Genomic DNA, 15770 nt, shown 5'->3' with positions numbered 1-15770 from the left:
TCTCCCTTATACAAAACCTCATACTAATGGCACTAAATATATATATATATATATATATATATATTAGTTTTGTCTGAGAAAAAGTATTTTTCTAACATTTTTAAATGATGTTTTATTAAATATTTCTTTTAAAAATGTATTGAATTATATTGATCGTTCGTAGTTTACGATTAAGTGAAGATGTAGAATTCGTAACTTGATTATAAAATATATACAATTTTTTTTAAATGTATAAACTTTTTATATTTAACTTCTTGTTTTTATTATCGTTTTCTGTTGAAACTTTAAATTTAAATTAGTATTTATATGTATTTTTATGTAGTTTCTTATGTGTTCTATTTGCGAGGAGGGGGTTACTTCTTACAGTTCACTGCCTTTTAAACTCTTGAAAAATACATAAACGGATTAATTGTAAATTTAAAAGTAATTGTGCAATATTTGACAAAAATAATACTTTATCTTTATTAGGTATTTGTATTATTGAAACCTCTTTTCACACGTTTTAAAATATTGCCTTATTGCCTATAACAATAAATAAATAACTTTTTAGTGTCTTTAATTTATCACATTTCCTTTTTGTTTTATTATGATTTTAATGGTTTATCACAAAAAAATAATAATAATTTTTCTCTCTGAATAAATACCAAATAACTAAATTATTTACTTTAAAAAATGTATTCTGTCATTATTATGGTCGTAAAGCACCTAAATATATAAATTTTATGATATAAGGAATAATTTAAACATAAAATCAACAAGGTAAATATATTTAAAATCATTTCAAATATATTTATCTTTTTAATTTCCTGTTTAAATTGCCTTTTGTGTTATAAAATTTACAATTTTTTTAACAACATATTACACAGATTTTTAATATAATATTTCCTGAATAGGAAAAGCATTTTTTAACAAAATGGCGTGATTAATTACATAAAATTGCAAATAAAGAAGGAATATTTTAGTTACATTAATCTTATTAATTAACTTTAACTGATAAGAGTGATAAAGTATTTTAATTGTTTAAGAAATCATTTATTGCAATTTCCGTTTGTGCTTGACATATAGACACTTCTAATAGTTAAAATCAATGATATATGCTTAATATTATCAAAATTCAAACACTAAATTATAATTTCGGATAATATTTGTTTACATTTGAATAATTTTCCATAAAATTAATCTTTTATTTTCTTTATAATTTAGTTATTAAAAATAAATAAATTCCGTTTAAATAAATCCACCAAACAATATAAACATTAAATTAAACTTATGCATATTTATATAGAAAATATAAATGCCATATATAAATATATTATTTTTTAAATAACTTTTATGATGAATATACAGTATCATTTTTCCCAAAAATTATTTTAAATTAGAAAATTTTAACGGTTAAAGTAAAGCGTTTTCTATAAAATTTAAAGCTTTGTAAATCATTAATTATCATTAAAATGTTTTGGATAATTCACAGAATTTGACAGGAACATGCAAAAGAATAAATACGAACAAACAATTTGGTACACGCTGTAAATTATGCATAATTACATCCACTATTTACTATGTGCATACAATTACCGAATCTAGTAATAGATTCCATCGATTTGAATGACATTTATCTTATGTTTGCATGTCAACTGCAGACGGAATGCATAAAATATTGTGTTTAAAAGTTTATTTGCCTTTTTTTAAGTAGCGCAAAAGAGAAAATTTGCACATCATAACGCTTTAGGAATCCATAACAAATTAGGAGCGCATGCAAAATATAAAATGAAAATATTTTCTATATGAAAACAATAGTAATTATTATCTACGTCATCTTCTATCGATAATTGTGACGAATGAAGAAATTTGCTACAATGTATCAATTATCGATAGTCTAAATAATCGATGATTCTCAAGCTATAATCAATTTGTCACGTAATATTAATCTAAAGATTGCTGGCTGAGCGCTTGAAGTGAAAATTAATGTAATTTTAGTGTTGTAAAATGCTTATCGCTTGCCAAAATATCGAAGATAACGGAAAAATAGCAGCAGAAGATTCTAATTATTGTATCAAAAGCATTAACTTTGAGAGAAACAGACTTTTAGTCTGTAAAAGAACATACAAAAAAGCAAACTATAACGTAATAACTATCGAGAATAAACTATTTATTATAAATAAATTTTTAAAAAATTTCTATTGTAATTTAATAAATTTCAATATAAATTTATTTTATTCGTTTATTACTCCAAGGCAAATTTCTAAAGTCAAACGTATTGTTCAATCTTAAACTGCAAAATATAAAACTAGTTATTTTAGAATAAAATCTATCTTTGAAGAGTAAAATGTACTTTGATATTTCAATAAAATTTAGCTTATCTTTGAAAAAAAAAAAAAAAATTATTAAATTATCTTTGAAAAGTCCGTAATTTAACTTCATAAATTCAAATTTTTTAAATTTATATTAATAAATATAATAATTGTAGTTATATATCAGAATATATACATTAATTAATATCTATTCGGATAAAATTCGAAATATATTCAAATTAATATAGGTACAGTACATTTTGACTTTTTCCATCTTTGAACCCTAAGAGGGCCTTTTTTATTCGTATACAGTAACGTGACACATGGAATATCTGCTGAGGGGGTCCCCAGAGGTCTTTTATGGGAAACTGACCCCTATTCAGGTGTTACATACGTGAAGAAAATCCTGAAAACTCCATTGACGAGGCGCGAACCCATGACAAACTATCAGTGTTCGGTGGTTTTATCAGTTCGGCCAGGCCTACAATGGAACAGTCGAGTGGTGATGAACGAGACTCAACTTATTCGAGAAGAACTGCACATTAAAAATTTCTGGGGAGTTGCTGGCCCGGATTCGATCTCCGGTCCCCCATAATGGTAGCATGATGCCTTAACCGCCTCGGTCATCCGGCCAGAGGCACTAATACAGTAAAACCTGTCTAAAATGGAAACCTGCCAAAACAGAAAAATAATTCGTTACCGTGCGATTTCGATTTACACAGGTTACTGCATTAATAAAATTTTTGTTGTATGATGTTCATCAATGCTTAATTTAGAATTTTTTCATTAAAAACACGAACGTAGATTATCTAAAACGGTGTCTTCACTTGTCCTTTTTCACACCAAGAACTAATCTAATGAGGTTCGAACTTTTATTTGAGGTTACGACTTCAGTAAATTATGTAAAAGACAAAATGTTTACTGGTGATTGGATAGTCTCATAAAATAAATAAAGTACATTTAAAGAAATAACAATCTAGGGCATTTTGTCCTTTACATAATTTACCGAAGTCGTAAACTCAAATAAAAGGTCAAACCTCAGTATATTTTAGATTAGTTGTTGTTTGAATACTCCGTTTTGGATATTCGTGTTTTTAATGAACTTTAGTCTTAGATTATTATTTTTTAGAATTTATTTTTGTATTATTTAATATATTTAATATTTCAATGTTTTTTAATTGAATTTTATACGTATCTGTTCTATCGTTTTCTATCTCCTTGTACGCGGAGATAGAAAACTAGAGAACAACTATCTTATTATTAATTTTTATTGGAATTTATTCGCTATTTAGGAACATCAATCATCTCATGTCTTTTAAGACTAATTTTTTGTGTAAAATTAATTAATTAATTAATTAGTGCTATGGAATTATTACATATAATAAATAAATATTTCTGTATAGATATCATTAAATGAATTGAAATGAACTACAATATACAAATATTTAAATATGTATTATATTGATAAGCAAATGCTTATATCTACGCAAATTATGTTTAAATTATACATAATACATAAAAACTATATAAATTTGATAATAAAATATTTATATTTTGATATAATAATATAATATATATATTGTAATTTTATATTTTCTATGAATCATAATTTACTGTATATAGATAGACTTTCAGAGAACAGTCTTGCCTATAACTTATACATTTTTTGATTAATTTGTGTAAGAAAATTTTATGATTAAACTATAAAAAATTTTATATTAAAATGAATAAAAATTACTGTAATATTTTATAATTTCTTTATTTTTAAAAGTTGACTTCTCATTAATTTTCTAGTCAAAACTCAAACCTTTTTGCTCATCAAACTTTCTGATTAATTTTAAAATATTCCACGATAAAAGATAAAAGTTCATATTAAAATAAATATAATAAAATTTACTGCAATATTTTATTATAAATTAATTAAAACAAAAATAAATTAACATTTAAAATCTCTTAAATATGAACTTCATAACAATTAATAACAATGAACTAATGAAACTGCCATATTGAAACTGATAGCTTAGTGAAATTAAAGTAAGGGGAAAAAAGTTATATTTAAACCTAATGAAACTGAATTAGTTAGAAAAAAACTTGGATAATTTTTATATAGGTAATGAGATTACAATTAACTGTAAGAAAAAAATATATATATATTTTTTCCTTTATTGCACTCTCTCTCTCTCTCTCTTTCTCTCTCTCTCTCTATATATAAAGTAATAAAGGAAAGGCAAGTATGACTTCGTTACAAAATGCAATTTATTGTCATGCAATATCTTAATTGACTTTTGTTGAAGTGTTTTCCAACTTGAAATACAACCGCAGAAACAAGATTGTAGTTGATTCAATCTAATTGCCAATGGATTGCATCAAGCAAACTAATTCACTAAAGGTAATTCATTAAGTAATGGTGTGCACCAGGCACATTTCTTGGTGTATTAACAACACTTCGACTATAGGACCAAATTTTTTCACATTTTATTTATAGAAAATTAATTATAAAACATTAAAATACGTTTCGAAACGAAATTGCTTTTTATGAATAATTTACAAAATTAAAATAATTTTGTGTTTGTAGATTCGAATTTTATTAACTTCGACGTTAAATTAACTAAATAAAGCGTTTAAATGAAATTATTAATTGCATAAATTTATAAAATTTAATTGCTTATAATAAATTTAAGTTAATTCCACTGAAATGCGTTCGTATAATTCGAAAAGTTTAGTAATAATATATATAAATTTTTAGAAATTTTCATTTAATGTGAGAATTTTAAGCTTTCAGACTTTGAGAGATAAAATTCTAAACGGAGTTAAAATTTATGAAATTCACAAATTTCACCAAATTATCCTTAGAATAAAACATTTTCTCCTCCTTTCTCTCTTACTCTTCTTTCTAAACTTTCTGCTGAAGGTAGAATTAATTCTGGGTTTGTTCTCTGCATAAATAAACCGGGAACAACTTCAAAACTTTCTTGAAATATTTATAACTTATTAGTATAGTTTTTTATAGAAATAAATTAAAATTTTACAGATTCAAATATATATTTTTCTTTTCTAGAATGAATGATTACATAAGCACTGACGTAAAAATTTTTGGAAATATTCAACATTTATTCAAAGATAATCATTAATATTTAGACTAAAACTTAACTTTTTATTAATAAAATTAAGATTTAGGACGTATATTGAGAGATTATTTTAAGTTATAACCCTTTCTTAACCATTGTATAAACTTATCTGTCAAATGGATGAGTGGGTTGTGGCTTAAAATACTCCTCAATCTATAAAATATTGAGGATATAAATACTTAAATTTAATTGGGAATATAAAATATTGAGTATAAGATATAGAAGACAAAATGTGTACAAAACTATGATCCACTTTTATCGACTTGATTCATCTGTCGTATGGATAAGCATGGGTTATAGTTTATGTACAGTACTTGTACCTTTTATGATATATATACGTTACAGAAGATTATATATATAAGCAGGAATGAGAGAGCTGAAATAGGGCCTGGCTAGTCACATATGTAGGGCCCACTTTCTCCGTAAGCAATAAAAATATATGAATAAAATCAGTCAAACAAAAACACTTACCAAATAGATTAATTTACGTCACTTTTATGTTATGTCTCTTACATTAAAGACTAAATTTTAGGACATCTTTGTGTCAAATCTCAATCTGGAAATTTTCTGCAAAGTATTTGAAGAAAACTTTATTACTTAAATTCAATTATTAATAAGGATAACTGACTTTCGGGCTATCCTCTGTTTCTACACAATTTCTTAACCTTAAATATATAAATTTTAATTCTCTGTAATAAATCTTTTTAATGTTTTTAGAATAAAGATTAAAAGTGCGTTAAGAAAAAGAAGAAGGAGAAGAAGAAGAAAATTGTTATTTCAGGAGATCAGCAGATGTTTATCATTATTTTCTTTAATTATTATAGATAAAAAATTTAAATATCGACTTATTAACACGTTAATAAAACTTTGATGTTGTAATAAAATGTTCATTTATGGTCATTTTTCCATGGAAAAAAAATGTTAAGTGCTGACGACGAAAGTAAAAATGCTTAACTTAAATTTCTCACGTCTATAAATAGAACGTATTTATATTAAATTATTATATGCGAGGAATTGAAAGAAGGCAATTAAATGAAAATTTTATAATAGTTTGATTAATTTCGCCTTCGCATAAAAATTAAATGATCTTAAAGAATTTTTTAAAGATCATTTATATACCTATTATTTTACTTTATTAACTCGAGATCCTTTTTTATGTATACTTAATAAAATAAAAGAAAATTTTTAATGATTTTTCGAGTGATATTTCAGTTTTATGTAGACTTTAAATTTTATAATAAACGAGAATATTTTTATTTAGGCTGTAGGATTTGTTTATTTATTTTCTTTACATAAACCTTAGTAATTCCTAAAAACACACGAGAATAGCCCCTAAATGACATAAAAACCCTCATTTAAGAGGTAAAAGTGAGTGAAGAATAACAGAAAATAAGAATATTGATGTATAAAATAAGAATAAAACGTATTAAATTAAAAATTACACTTAGATCACTCCTATACATTAACTTTTAACTCTTAAAATAATTTACGAATATATTTATAAATTAATAATATTATTTAAAAATTATATATTTTCCTGTTTCTAGAATATTTATTTTCTGTTTGACAGGTAAAAATTATCATGGGAATGAAACAAACCACTGAAAGCTGTTATTAAATATTTTACTATGTAAAAAAAAAAGAAATTTTACGTGTATAATAAATGTTCTTTTTCCAGAAAATAAATATATAATTTTAATAAATTTTATTATATTTTTTATATTATTTTCTTTACTTTTTATGAGAAAATTGAATTTATTGAGAGCATACTTACATTTCTTGGAAAAATAAAAAACATTTATTTTGCACATTTTTGTCAAATAAATGATAGAAAAAATTCGTGTTTCTTCTTAAATCAATAAAATAAGTTATTTTTAATAAAAAAATATAAAGCAAATTATTAAATTTGCATTTAAAACTTGGATTTAATGCACTTTTTTTGTATCATTTTTCGATTTAAGAAATGTGTAATGATTTTCATCAATCAAAAGTCATTCAATCAAATTCACTTTAATTATTATTATAATCAAGTAAACCTTTAAGCATTGTTTAATCAAGTTTACTTCTGAACATTGCGTGAAGTTAACACACTAATACAAATTATATAAAATTTGTATCAATGTAACAAAGTAGGCAAGGTGCTAACGATACCTTCCAAATTTAATGATATAATTAACATAAAATTCTTCAAAGAGCTTAAATGTATGGCATAGGAAAGAAAATCAAAATGGAGGAAGATCATAAAAGCCAATAATGAATGACACGTCGCCAGTTTTCTTTAAAAGAAGTTTAACGTCCGATAAGGATACACCGAGAAGTCGGTCACACGTTTCGATCCTTTCAAATTTACGACCTTTTCTCCTCCTAAAAGACAGTTTGGTTATTAAATTTGATGCTAATGGACAAGAGATACTTCTGTACCGCATTAAACATCGGAGATCGTTAACCCAGTAAAGACGTTCGATAGAGATACTCATTCTTTTAAATATATTTAAATTTAATTAAAGAAAATTTCATTATGTTATGTAAATAATCTGGAAAATATCCTTATGTATCGTCTAAATAAATATCACTCGGCTCGGATACTTAAAACAGACATTTTCTCTTAATTGGCAATTAAACAAGAGCAAAATTAAATAATAAAATTTTGATTATTAAGAAAATTAAAAGTTTATGAACTTTTCTAAAGTACTTTTTAATTTAATTAATGAATAAAAAATTTGTATACAAAATTTTATTGCTTTAAACTCCTCTTCCTGTCAAATGTTTACATAACTTTTTCTATAATTCTTCGGTTAATTATCTAAAGATATATTTTGTTTAGTTACGCTTCGTGTTACAGGAAACCGCGATTTACATTCGTCTTTAACAAGAATCGCTAAATAATACGTGTAAATCTGTACAAAACACATTAAATCTTAGAAATTTAAGACCTCGGCTAAATTTAGAACAGTGTTAAACTACTTATCAAATTTCGTTGGAAGCTCCTTTTTTATTGAACAAATCAGTTATTGTTAATGAAAAGTATCAAAAATATCGAGTTATAACACCATAAATAGACAATTATGATGATTATACAAAGCAGAAAAACATTATTCTTGTCTACAAACTTTCAGAAAGTGCTACTGATGAACAAATAGACTATTGTTATTGTTGCGTTATAGTATATCGACAGACCCTAGTTCTGCACCCCAAGAACAACTCTAAGCTTGTAAATCATCTTTATTCAAAAATATAGGGCTGCAGGTTGAATAAAGAGAGTTTGTAAATCTGACATTGTCCTTTGGAGTGCAGGTCCGGGGTCTGTCAATATAGTATAACGTAACAATAACAGAAGATATCACGTGATTTCAAAAGAAAAATATTTATTGTTAATGAAAGATACGAAAAATATCAAAATCATGTTCGCCACGGAATTAAGTCGATTATTACAAAGCAGAAGAACATTATTTTTGTCAGAAAACTTTCAGAAAATGGAATATATATTAATAATAGTAGAGGAATCTATTTTATGTACGCCCCTCCTTGGTATTGTTGGTTAGAGGAGATGATGAGGAGAGACAACACTATCCAAAGATGTCAACATCACTTGTTAAGCGAACTGAGCGTTCGATATTGCGAACCAACTATCGAATTGACTTACAGCTTCCATTTACTTTGTATATCTCCCCCAACAATTGCTTACACTTCAACGATACGGAAGTCATTTCAATCCGATAGTCTGCAATCCCGTCTGTCTTTTCCTGTCGGATCGTGATGTCATTGATGATCTCATTTCCGATTGAAAGGAACCGTTTTCCTGTCTTCGATGAATCATACTAGTGGCTGTACTCTTACCAACAAAGATGCTTTTGATCTGTAAGATGTTTTATGCAGACTATTTGCCGCGCGCTTTTCGCTTCTCCCCTTCCAAAACTGATTTTTATATGAATATTTTTCTCTATACAATTTTCTACTTCTAAGCTTATTTTTTGACAGATATCGTTGAAATTTATACAGAATTTTTATTTTATTTTTTCGATATTTTTAGTAACGATAAAGATCTTTTCCAGTGCGATACTGAAAAGATGCGAAAGATGAGTCAAGTTAAAAATGATTTAAAATGTGTATCAGTTTAGAATGAATCTTTACGTTAAGTTTATTTTTAAAAATTTCAACTTATTTTTTAAATTATTTAACAAAATTATATCAAAAGTTAAACTATAAAAAATAAAAATAAGACTAACTTACGAGTCTTAGAAATTCTTCAAAAATTTTCATCGCTTATTAATTTAAACACAAAACAAACAAGGAAATTAAATCTAAAAAATAAATTATTTATTTATTAAGAGATTTATAATATTTATCAACCTAAAGTATTTTTTTAAACTACATATCTCATCAAAACAACAAGATTTTAAAATAATTAATGAGTTTTGTAAATTTATTTTTTTCTGCAGAAAAATGAAGAAAAAAATTACTTTAAATTATAGACATTAAATTCGACTTTATTATGCTTATAAGTTATTATTTTGACATTAATTACATTCTTTAAAAATAAATGTATCAAGTAGCTTACGGAAATTTATCTTTGTTTTTTTAACATATATTTTTAAAACAATTTTATATCTATTTATTATTATTATTATTATTAATTGCTAAGTTAGTTATATATATATATATATATAAGAATTGGTTGAAGAGAGCATGAAAATTTCAGTCGATACCATTGTCCAAATCTGTTACATTCGATAAAGACAATGGAAGAAGTCGGTCCCTAGAGATTGCTTCGTCTATATCCTTCGAATTTGTCATTTTATCTAGCTCGTCCATAATTCATTTTCTTTCTAGCCATTTACTAAATCGTTCTTCGGTTTTAAACACGTTTTATTCCTTTAAATTCACTTTTTTTATATATACTGTTTTATTAATGGAAGTAGCAAATAAGAACGTTCACTTTGACTTTTTTAAATATTTTTTTTTTAATATTCCTTTCGTTAAATTTATGATAAATCTTATCAATTATCGTAGCTTAGGTATATTCTATTTTTCAATCGATATTATTAAATAAAAATAATAGTTATTTTAGACATTTTAAAATGTAAATTATAGCTTATACGTAAATTCAAAATCATGCTGAAAGAATAGGAAATTCGAGTAATTTAAATAATAATAATAAAATTTATATTTAATAAGGATTAAAATATTATTCATTTTTGAAAAATTGATATCGAATTCAAGTTAATATAGAAGTTATTATAAAATATTATATATTTTATTAAGAATATATGATTAAAAATAAATAAAGTAGGAACATTAGTTCTTCGAGATATATTAATATTCAATGTAGCCCAAAAGTCATTTAACTGTGTTGTTTGCAAACAATTCAGCAATTAATCGAAGTTTTATAATTTGCATGTTAAAAAAAAGTATGATTAACGATGATTGGTTAAAAGAAAAACTTCCAACCAATCATCGTTAAGACAAACATAACTTTTACCAATCTTTGCTTCGTTTAATATCTTACGTATTATTTGAATAACCACTAATAACGAAGTTGTCCAATTTGATTTTTATCTTTTTCTTTTATTTCTCAAACTATATTGTATTTTTTCTATAGTTTATCAGTAAAATAATGCTTTATCATATGATGTATCATATATGGATGGAGATGCTGTTTCCAGTAAACGATATACTAAATTATACCGTGGAAACATTCAGAATCCTAAATCAGATCTGTATCCTGATGAACAGCGTAGATAATGTTGTGCACTTTGGTTGATAAATCATATTAATGTGCTTACAGCCGATAGAATGTTATACATTGATCCATGTTATATACATCGTACAATGTATGCAGAATGCATAAAGTGTTAAACTATTTGTTGTATATAACATAATGAGAAAGATAAACAGTTATCTAATAACATTTATTTAATACATAATTATAATTACATACATTAACTAAAATATTGCTGATAAATATTTATTTATTATTTTTTTTTACACAGAATAGTTTATCAGTATATCACGTGTGATTAAAATATATAATATATAAGTAAGTTTTACATATATTATTATCATTAAAAAATTTTATTTAGGTTTATGAGGCTCTATCACAGAGGTCTTCATATAGATACTGCAGAAGGCCATGTGAGGCTGTGGCTAAGTAGCTAAGGCCTCACATTTATAAGATCTCAAAAAAGTATACCTCTGAGAGGCCCTGATCTTTATACTGTATAATAATTCCATCACAATTTAAGCAGTTATATGGATAAATTATCACATTTCTCTTCATTAATAAATAAAATGTTAACAAAATCGGAAAGAATCAAAAAGTATTTCTTAAATTTGCTGTTCAGAAAGCGTAATCAAACTTCCTTCCTTTCTGCCTATTTTTTTTTTTTTTTATTTTATTTTTGAAGTTGTACAAGTTTTTATTTTTCGAATGCGTTGTACTTTTTAAATTTATACAATTACTTTTGGAAATAATCGTTTTTTACGAAGAGTATCCTTCCTTTTTTTTTACATTTGCATTTAGAAAGCTAATTTAAAGAAGAAATGTTACTTTTCATTCGATTGTCATTAACCTAATTAACTTCTTTCGACTTTTTAAAAGTTGGAGGGGGGAAAAGAAAACTAAAATAAAAGATAAAAATTTTAAAATGAGAAAATGATGTTTAAGAAAACTAAAACAATTCAGTTACATGTAAAATGTACAATGACAACAATTTAGTGAAGTCCGTCGGGATAATTGAATTTCTCTTTCTAAACACATCCTAAGGATATGTAAGAAGCTCGTTTATTAATAAAGATTTCATTCACTTTACAGAACGAAAATTTGCCTTTACGACGAATGTTAATATAATTAAATATTCAAATACAACCGTAAATGTTTAAACAGATAAAATATTTCTATTTTGTAACATTATCTGCTCATTTTCTGGATTATTCAATTTAAGTTCAAATCTTTGATAACTGAACGTAATTTTCTTACAAATATTTTAGGTTATAGTTTTATTATATTTAATAATGTTACGCATCTTAGAAGTTAATTACATTCTAGAATCGATAAATTTCATCGTTTTTATAGTTTATTATTGAAATTTGTCATTTCTCTCCAAGCGAATTAAATGAATTGTATTTAAATCTCCGACTCAGTGACAGATTAAGGAAATTTCGGACCCTAGGCGAAACTGCAATCTGGACCCCAAAAAATCAATAATTTTATTTGTTATCTTTACCACAGGATTCTTTTTGAAACGCTAAAAATGTTACTATGTTCACATTGTTTACAATAAACTTAAAATCGTATTTATTTATTATGAATTTAAAACTCGATTTACGGAATCCTGTTAGATCCGTGCCTTAGACTGTTGCCTAATTTGCATAGCCCTGAATTCTCCCTGCTGCGACACAATGCAATTTGCTCAAATTTTGCATCTTTCTATGATAATTAATCATATGTTATAAATAAATTTGCTTGAAAATTTATTCAAAACGCGCTTATAAAAGAATATTCGATAATCAAGTTTGGATTTTGAATAAACAAGATACAGCTTAAGGCTTCATTCTACGAGCCTATGGACTAAGGCTTCGTGCTGTTAAACTTATTATTTAGTGGAAGGGAAGGATCTCTTACATCTCGTACAGAGTTAGATTTAGACTTCTTATAATCTTGATGTTAAAAGAAGTCTAAACCCAGCTGTAATTTAACATAAAAATTGAATCACATATAAACCAGGCTATACATTAGCATAGAAACTTATCGATTACATTAACGATAAAGTTTAAATTATTATCAAAATTATGAGGCTATAAATTCGAGATCAAGTAAATTATATATAAATTTAAATAATACATTCAAACTTTAAGCATTTATTAGACTTATAGAGTAATTATTTTAATCATTAAGCGATGTTTAACGATTAAAAAAAATCACTTTTTTAGCGATCCCTTATATTTAAAAGACTCTAAGATAATGGGGCCTCTACAGATTATTTCTTAACTGTAGATGAGTATTATAAATCTTTTAGAACATTGAATCTTATCTTTCTTAAAGAATATAAGAAGCAGAATATCTAAAGAATTACTTTTATAAAAGTTTAACGTTTTATACACGATAAATACATGTTAAATCACTTATAAATACATTATTATAGGTGATTAAATACACTTTATCGATAGATATAAAGTGACTATAGATATTACAAACAAGCATGTACTTTCTACCGCTATTTCGCTGAATTATAATCATTTCTCTCTTTATTTTATGCCTCTTATCTTACTTTATCATTTAGAACGGTTCAATGTAACCGAAATCATTATTTGAAGTGTGCAAAAGCCATTCTTAGCGCCATATATCTCTTTTAGACACCCTAACATTAAAATTAAATGGGGTGTTAACAGATATAAACGTATAGTGGGTTCTATCAAAAATTTTTAAAATTCTTATACGCTTCTAAAGAATGGAAAATTCGGCTCAAGAGTTATTTAAAAGTTTTCTACACTTTCCTGTAATCTTCAAAAATCACACAATTGACTATCATGACGCAAAAGATGACGTCATGTCAGCTGCAGAAGACATTTTGATCACGCCCCACATTCCCTCCGAGATCAATGTTCTGCAGTTGGAATTTTAAATAGGTGTTTAAAATAGCTGAAAAGTTTTGTTGCCATCATCAATTGAGTGAAAAGAAAGTTTTTGTCTTAAGCGTAAAACTTGAATGCAAAATTTTCATTTTCTTAATTTTTGCGCTTCTTAATGAGTTTTACGTCCATTTTTGCTTCAGCAAACTTTATTACTGTAAAGATTATAAAGAGAAAAAAGAAGAATCCTGTTTGTAAAGTTATCTTCTCTGTAACGTTGAATAAAATACCGATAATCATAAATCATATTTTTTTCTCCGCCGTTTAGAGATAATAAAAAAACATTTTAATGCAAATTAAAATATATATATATATATTGAATAAATGATTAATTAAAACTAAAATAGTTGTTAAAGAAAAATATATTTAAATAATTAAAAATTCTTACCTATTTTTAAATATCTTGAAGATTATTTTTAAAATTCCTCTCACATGTTTTCAGTAAAAAAAAGAAAGAAAAAAACTAAGTAGGAGCGAAAGACGGATGTTGCCTCCATCGAAAGAGAAAACAAAAGAAGGAAGAGAGAGACAAACGAAACTAAACCTGTCTCCCCGCAAAGATGACATAATCGCACAATGTTGTATCTATAAAAACCCACCATTTAACTTCATTAGAAATTTTCCAAAGACAGGGGGAGGTAATGGCGTCTGCTTGGCGTCACCAAGGCGCCACCAAGCGGTCATTCGCAGAGCCTGCACCGTGTCATCTGTCACGTGGTATGTGCCCAGTTATTCTGTCACCAAGTTTTAAAAGTCGACTATAAAACTTAACATCGACTCATTCGACCAAATGACTTTTAAACAAGCATCTGGAAATCGAAGACCGTACCATTTACAAGATTACAGTTTTTATCTATTTCTGTAATCGCCAAAACGTAAAAATTTTACGAACAATTTAAATTACTTTTATTGTCGGAATGTTTAAGAGCGCTTGTTGTCTTTCCTGTATGGCTCTAAAATATTGAGAGGAAGCATGCTATACAGGGGGCAATCGTCTTTTTTTTAAACGTTGCGCGCTAATCGAATACGTTTTAAAAAAATTAAAATTATGCCAATATAAAAGTTTTCTTATAAAGTGCATTATCCGTTATCATTTCCCATTTACTAACTCAATGGTTCAACCCATCTTTGTAATCTCGTCAAGTTGGATAAACAGGGAATATTGGCTAACTGTCTCGAGTCTCTCTGGCGCCTTTCTCCGGCCTCAACACAATTTAATTTGCTTGAAAGATGAACTTAAACTATAATATATCTTCACTTCTTTCATAAAAATGACATAATTAAAGTTCGAAAATTAAAAGATTTTTAATTATGCGAATTAAAACTTTAAATGTTACACATAACAGAAGACATCCATTTTTTTAATTGCGGTGTTATATATTATTCAGATTATTATTATGATAAATTTTATTTTTTAACATTCTATTTATTAGCAATAATTACGGTGCTATTCTTTACTGTTTTGCTACTTAAGGAAAGTTATATTAATCTTGGATTAATGTCACATAAAGGTTAACTAAGAACTGACAGCTTTCAATTGCAGCTTTCAAAAACACACACACAAAAGAAAGGTTAAACTTTTTATTTATTTAAGTAAAAAATTTTAAGACGTTATATAAACATTAAATATATATAAAAACATTAAATTAAACTGTTTATTTTTAAGTTATAAATAAACTATATAAGTATAAAATTAAACATCATTAACTAATAAAAATACAGT

The 15770-nt window shown here is 25.7% G+C and overlaps 1 protein-coding gene across 1 annotated transcript in view; it reads right to left on the bottom strand.

Moving 5' to 3' along the window:
* The window catches only part of LOC136985179 (talin-2-like), a 164144-nt gene extending 149467 nt beyond the window's left edge, over positions 1 to 14677 (bottom strand). Inside the window, exon 1 of the mRNA XM_067282387.1 lies at positions 14436 to 14677. The gene's annotated coding sequence lies outside the window, so the exon portion shown is untranslated. The remainder of the gene's footprint in view (positions 1 to 14435) is intronic.
* Positions 14678 to 15770: the final 1093 nt, after the last annotated feature.

The sequence above is a fragment of the Centruroides vittatus genome, unplaced genomic scaffold, assembly GCF_030686945.1.
Source record: "Centruroides vittatus isolate TY-2023 unplaced genomic scaffold, ASM3068694v2 contig_955, whole genome shotgun sequence".
Lineage (NCBI taxonomy): Eukaryota > Metazoa > Arthropoda > Arachnida > Scorpiones > Buthidae > Centruroides > Centruroides vittatus.
The sequence above is the reverse complement of the archived record's forward strand: the minus strand, read 5'-3'. Positions and strand labels throughout refer to the sequence as shown.